The following is a 7,395-nucleotide window of genomic DNA, read 5'->3' on the forward strand; positions in this document are numbered from 1 at the left end:
TCTTTATAATAGAATGATTTATAATCCTTTGGGTATATACCCAGTAATGGGATTGCTGGGTCAAATGGTATTTCTGGTTCTAGATCCTTGAGAAATTGCCACACTGTCTTCCACAATGGTTGAACTAAATTACACTCCCACCCACAGAGTAGAAGTGTGCCTGTTTCTCTACAGCCTTGCCAGCATCTGTTGTTTCCTGACATTTTAGTGATCGCCATTCTAATTGGTGTGAGATGGTATCTCACTGGGTTTTGATTTGTATTTATCTAATGATCAGTGATGATGAGTTTCTTTTCATATGTTTGTTTGCCACATAAATGCCTTCTGTTGAGAAGTGTCTGTTTATATCCTTTGCCCACTTTTTGATGGGGTTGTTTTTTCCTTGTAACTTTGTTTAAGTTCCTTGTAGATTCTGGATGTTAGCTCTTTGTCAGATGGATAGATTGCAAAAATTTTCTCCCATTCTGTAGGTTGCCTGTTCACTCTGATGATAGTTTCTTTTGTTGTGCAAAAGCTCTTTAGTTTAATTGGATCCCATTTGTCAATTTTGGCTTTTGTTGCCATTGCTTTTTGTGTTTTCGTCATGAAGTTTTGTCCATGCATATGTCCTGAATGGTATTGCCTAGGTTTTCTTCTAGGGTTTTTATGGTTTTAGGTCTTATGCTTAAGTCTTTAATCCATCTTGAGTTAATTTTTGTATAAGCTGTAAGGAAGGGTCCACTTTTAGTTTTCTGCATATGGCTAGCCAGTTTTTCCAACACCATTTATTAAACAGGGAATCCTTTCCCCATTGCTTGTTTTTGTTAGGTTTGTGAAAGATCAAATGGTTGCAGATGTGTGGCTTTATTTCTGAGGCCTCTGTTCTGTTCTATACATCTGTTTTGGTACCAGTACCATGCTGTTTTGGCTGGTGTAGCCTTGTAGTATAGTTTGAAGTCAGATAGTGTGATTCCTCCAGCTTTGTTCTTTTTGCCTGGGATTGTCTTGGCTATAAGGGCTCTTTCTTGGTTCCATATGAAATTTAAAGTAGTTTTTTTTTTTTTTTTTTTTTTTTCCCCAGTTCTGTGAAAGGTATCTTGATGAGAATAGCATGGAATCTATAAATTACTTTGGGCAGTATGACCATTTTCAAGATATTGATTCTTCTTATTCATGAGGATGGAATGTTTTTTCATTTGTTTGCATCCTCTCTTATGTCCTTGAGTAGTGTTTTATAGTTCTCCTTTAAGAGGTCCTTCACATCCCTTTTAAGTTGTATTTGTAGGTATTTTATTCTCTTTGTAGCAATTGTGAATAAGAGTTCACCCATGATTTGGCTCTCTGTTTGTCTATTATTGGCATGCAGGAATGCTTGTGATATTTGCACATTGATTTTGTATCCTGAGACTTTGTTGAAGTTGCTTATCAGCTTAAGGAGTTTTCGGGCTGAGATGATGGGGTTTCCTAAATATACAATCATGTCATCTGCAAACAGAGCAATTCGACTTCCCCTCTTCCTGTTTGAATACTTTATTTCTTTCTCTTGCCTGATTGCCCTGGCCAAAGCTTCCAACACTATGTTGAATAGGAGTGGTGAGACAGGGCATCCTTCTTCTGTGCCAGTTTTCAAAGGGAATGCTTCCAGCTTTTGCCCATTTAGTATGATATTGGCTGTGGGTTTGTCATAAATAGCTCTTATTATTTTGAGATACGTTCCATGCATACCTAGTTTATTGAGAATTTTTAGCGTGAAGGGGTGTTGAATTTTATCAATGGCCTTTTCTGCATCTATTGAGAAAATCACGTGGTTTTTGTCCTTGGTTCTGTTTATGTGATGGATTACGTTTATTGTTTTGCGTATGTTGAACCAGCTTTGCACCTAGAGATGAAGCTGATTTCATTGTGGTGGATAAACTTTTTGATGTGGTGTTGGGTTTAGTTTGCCAGTATTTTATTGAGGATTTTCAAATCGATGTTCATCAAGATATTGGCCTAAAATTTTCTCTTTTTGTGTGTGACTCTGCCTGTTTTTTGTATCAGGATGATGCTGGCCTCATAAAATGAGTTAGGGAGGAGTCCCTCTTTTTCTATTGTTTGGAATAATTTCAGAAGGAATGGTACCAGCTCCTCTTTGTACCTCTGGTAGAATTCGGCTGTGAATCTGTCTGGTCCTGGGCTTTTTCTGCTTGGTAGGCTATTAATTACTTCCCCAATTTCAGAAATTGTTATTGTCTATTCAGGGATTTGTCTTCTTCCTGGTTTAGTCTGGGGTGGGTGTATGTGTCCAGGAATTGATCCATTTCTTCTAGATTTTCTAGTTTATTTTCTAGTTTCTAGTATTCTCTGATGGTAGTTTGTATTTCTGTGGGCTCAGTTGTGATCTCCCCTTGATCATTTTTTATTGTGTCTATTTGATTCTTCTCTCTTTTCTTCTTTATTAGTCTGGTTAGTGGTCTATCTATTTTCTTAATCTTTTCAAAAAAGCAGCTCCTGGATTCATTGACTTTTTGAAGGGTTTTTGTATCCCTATCTCCTTCAGTTCTGCTCTGATCTTAGTTATTTCTTGTCTTCTGCTAGCTTTTGAATTTGTTTGCTCTTGCTTCTCTAGTTCTTTTAATTGTGATGCTAGGGTGTCGATTTTAGATCTTTACCGCTTTCTCCTGTGAGCATTTAGTGATATAAATTTCCCTCTAAACACTGCTTTAGCTGTGTCCCAGATATTCTGGTACATTGTGTCGTCGTTCTCATTGGTTTCAAAGAACTTATTTATGTCTGCCTTAATTTTGTTATTTACCCAGAAGTTATTCAGAAGCAGGTTGTTCAGTTTCCATGTAGTTGTGCAGTTTTGAACGAGTTTCTTAATCCTGAGTTCTAATTTGATTGCACTGTGGTCTGAGAGACTGTTATGATTTCAGTTCTTTTGCATTTGCTGAGGAGTGTTTTACTTCCAAGTATGTGGTCAATTTTAGAATAAGAGTGATGTGGTGCTGAGAAGAATGTATATTCTGTTGATTTATGGTGGAAAGTTCTGTAGATGTCTATTAGGTTTGCTTGGTCCAGAGCTGAGTTCAAGTCCTGAACATTCTTGTTAATTTTCTGTTTGTTGATCTGTCTAATATTTACAGTGGGGTGGTAAAGTCTCTCACTATTATTGTGTGGGAGTCTAAGTCTCTTTGTAGGTCTCTAAGAACTTGCTTTATGAACCTGAGTGCTGCTGTATTGGGTGCTTATATATTTAGGATAATTAGCTCTTCTTGTTGCACAGATCCCTTTACCATTATGTAATGCCTTTCTGTGTCTTTTTTGATCTTTGTTGGTTTAAAGTCTGTTTTATCAGAGTCTAGGATTGCAACCCCTGCTTTTTTTTTTTTTTTTTTCTTTCCATTTGCTTGGTAAATAGTCCTCGATCCCTTTATTTTGAGGCTATGTGTGTCTTTGCATGTGAGATGGGTCTCCTGAATACGGCACACTGATGGGTCAACTCTTCATCAAATTTGCCAGTCTGTGCCTTTTAGTTGGGACCTTTAGCCTGTTTACATTTAAAGTTAATATTGTTATGTGTGAATTTGATCCTGTCATTATGATGCTAGCTGGTTATTTTGCCCATTAGTTGAGGCAGTTTCTTCATTGTGTCGATCATCTTTACAATTTGGTATGTTTTTGCAGGGGCTGGTACTAGTTTTTGCCTTGCTTCCTTCAGGAGCTCTTGTAAGGCAGGCCTGGTAGTGGCAAAATCTCTCAGCATTTGCTAGTCTGTAAAGGATTTTATTTCTTCTTGGCTTATGAAGCTTAGTTTGGCTGGATATGAATGTTCAAAATTCTTTTCTTTAAGAATGTTGAATATTGGCCACCACCCTCTTCTGGCTTGTAGCATTTCTGCAGAGAGATCCGCTGTTAGTCTGATGGACTTCCCTTTGTGAGTGACCCGACCTTTCTCTCTGGCCACCCTTAACATTTTTTTCTTCATTTCAACCTTGGTGAATGTGACGATTATGTGTCTTGGGGTTACTCTTCTCGAGGAGTATCTTTGTGGCATTCTCTGTATTTCCTGAATTTGAATGTTGGCCTGTCTTGCTAGGTTAGAGAAATTCTCCTGGATAATATCCTGAAGAGTGTTTTCCAACTTGGTTCCATTCTCCTCATTACTTTCAGGTACACCAATCAAACATAGGTTCGGTCTTTTCACATAGTCCCATATTTCTTGGAGGCTTTGTTTGTTCCTTTTCATTCTTTTTTCTCTAATCTTGTCTTCATGCTTTATTTCATTAAGTTGATCTTCAAGCTCTGATATCCTTTCTTCTGCTTGATTGACTAGGCTATTGATACTTGTGTATGCTTCACAAAGTTCTCATGCTGTGTTTTTCAGCTCCATCAGGTCATTTATGTTCTTCTCTAAAGTGGCTATTCTAGTTAGCAATTCTTCTAACCTTTTTTCAAGGTTCTTAGCTTTCTTGCATTGGGTTAGAACATGCTCCTTTAGCTTGGAGGAGTTTGCTATTACCTACCTTCTGAAACCTACTTCTGTCAATTTGTCAGACTCATTCCCTTGCTGGTGAGGAGTTGTCATCCTTTGGAGGAGAAGAGGTGTTCTGGTTTTTGAAATTTTCAGTCTCTTTGCGCTGTTTTTTCCTCATCTTCATGGATATATCGACCTTTGGTCTTTGATACTGGTGACCTTTGAATGGGGTTTTTGTGTGGACCTCTTTTTTGTTGATGTTGATGCTATTCCTTTCTGTTTGTTAGTTTTTCTTCTAACAGTCAGGTCCCTCTGCTGCAGGTCTGCTGGAGTTTGCTGGAGGTCCACTCCAGACCCTGTTTGCCTGAGTATCACCAGCAGAGGCTGCAGAACAGCAAAGATTCCTGCCTGTTTTTTTCTCTGGAAGCTTTGTCCCAGAGGGGCACCTTCCAGATGCCAGCCAGAGTTCTCCTGTATGAGGTGTCTGTCGACCTCTGTTGGGAGTTGTCTCCCAATCAGGAGACATGGGGGTCAGGGACCCACTTGAGGAGGTAGTGTGTCCTTTAGCAGAGCTTGAGTGCTGTGCTGGGAGATCCACTGCTGTCTTCAGAGCTGGCAGTCAGGAACATTTAAGTCTGCTGAAGCTGTGCCCACAGCTGCCCCTTCCCCCAGGTGCTCTGTCCCAGGGAGATGGGAGTTTTATCTATAAGCCTGTGACTGGGGCTGCTGCCTTTCTTTCAGAGATGCCCTGCCCAGAGAGGAGGAATCTAAAGAGGCAGTCCGGCTACAGCAGCTTTGCTGAACTGTGGTGGGCTCCGCCCAGTTTGAACTTCCTAGTGGCTTTGTTTACACTGTGAGGGGAAAACCACCTACTCAAGCCTCAGTAATGGCGGACACCTCTTCCCGCACCAAGCTGGAGAGTCCCAGGTCGACTTCAGACTGTTGTGCTTGCAGTGAGAATTTCAAGCCAGTGGATCTTAGCTTGCTGGGCTCTGTGAAGGTTGGATCTGCTGAACTAGACCACTTGGCTCCCTGGCTTCAGCCCCCCTTTTCCAGGGGAGCGAACGGTTCTGTCTTGCTGGCATTCCAGGTGCCAGTGGGGTATGAAAAAAAACTCCTGCAACTAGCTCAGTGTCTGCCCAAATGGCTGCCCAGTTTTGTGCTTAAAACCCAGGGCCATGGTAGCGTAGGCACCTGAGGGAGTCTCCTGGTCTGCAGGTTGTGAAGACTGTGGGAAAAGCATAGTATCTGGGTCAGAATGCACCATTCCTCATGGCACAGTCCCTCACGGTTTCCCTTGGCTAGGGGAGGGAGTTCCCAAACCCCTTGCACTTCCTGGGTGAGGGGATGCCCCACCCTGATTTGGCTCACCCTCTGTTGGGCTGCACCCACTGTCTAATCAGTTCCAATGAGATGAGCCAGGTACCTCAGCTGGAAATGCAGAAATCACCCATCTTCTGCATTAATCTCACTGGGAGCTGCAGACCAGAGCTGTTCCCATTTGGCCATCTTACAAGCCACCCATGTTTCCGTATTTTTAAACAAGCTTTATCTCTCTAGAGTCTTTTCTACTGCCACCATCTTCTTATCAAGTAGATTTTACACTGTGTGTGGAGATATTTTACACCATAGGTGGAGAATCAATAAAAATTGGCAACAGAAGAGCATACTAAGAGAGATGCAATAACAAAAACTTGAAGTTTATGTCCCCACCAACTTTATTTTTTCATGGAATACATAAACATTCAAGAAGGACATTTTTGAAATGGCACCTGAGGCAATCTGTAAACCAAAGCTAGTACAGCAGTATTTCTCAGACTCTTCTAATGAATCTCCCGCATCAACACGGGACAAGTGTGCTTGCTTAAGATTCAAATTTCTGGGCTCTACCTCAGACTTACCTAATCAGAGTCAAACCAAGGGAATCTGAACTTTTTTTTTTTTTTTGACAGGGTTTCACTCTGTTGCCCAGTGTGGAGTGCAGTGATGTGATCACAGCTCACTGCAACCTCTGCCTCCTGGGCTCAAGCCATCCTCCCACCTCAGCCTCCTGAGTAGCTGGGACCATAGGCATGCACCACCATGCCGGGCTGATTTTTGTATTTTTTGTAGAGAAAGAGTTTCACCATGTTGCTGAGGCTGCTCTCGAATTCCTGAGCTCAAGTGATCCACCCGCCTTGGTCTCCCAAAGTGCTGGGATTACAGGCGTGAGCCACCATGCCTGACTGGGAAATCTGCATTTTTAACATGCTTTCTACATGTAGTGTGGATCATTTGGGAGCCATTGCTCTAAGACTGTGCTTAAAATACGTGAGAATCATGGAATTTTAGTCAAATGAAATCACATCTGCCTCCAAGTCAATCAGTTGAAACTCTTATGACTACTGGATGCATTATAAGAAGAAGGGTGTGATGTGATGCTTAATAAGAATCAAATGGAAAAGGATCTCTTTGTGATAGGGAGCAAGCCTTTTATGGTTTCAGTGGCATCATAGCACCAGGTAGATTGTCCTTCCACTTCTGCCTATGGAAAAAGAGAGCAAAAGCCATGGAAAATAGTCCACCTTTGTTATTACCCAGCAAAGCATCCTCTTCTAAAAGATAAGCAAACCGCACCTCAATCCACAGCATTTTGTGCTTAGCCAAAAAGGAATTCAGTGTATACTGATGGCAGTTATCGTTTAGTTAAGTATAGAAAATGAGAGTTGATGAAATGGTAGTTCTCAACCATTTTCTGTCCTTTGTATGTATTTGAACACTTAAGATTTTGGGCAGCCTGCTTGAAGGGAATAAAAATCTTGGAAGGACCAAAGCCATGTTTCGGTGTTCTAAAATGACCCCACAGCTACCACTGTCTTCTTACCAGACTGACTTCAGTACTCCGCTACTCTATGAGGAGGTCTCATGGCTTGATGCCTTTTCTGAGCTCTCTTATATACTCCCTACACAAACTACATACA

The sequence above is a fragment of the Mandrillus leucophaeus genome, unplaced genomic scaffold (genome assembly GCF_000951045.1).
Source record: "Mandrillus leucophaeus isolate KB7577 unplaced genomic scaffold, Mleu.le_1.0 Scaffold35, whole genome shotgun sequence".
NCBI classification, from domain to species: Eukaryota; Metazoa; Chordata; class Mammalia; order Primates; family Cercopithecidae; genus Mandrillus; species Mandrillus leucophaeus.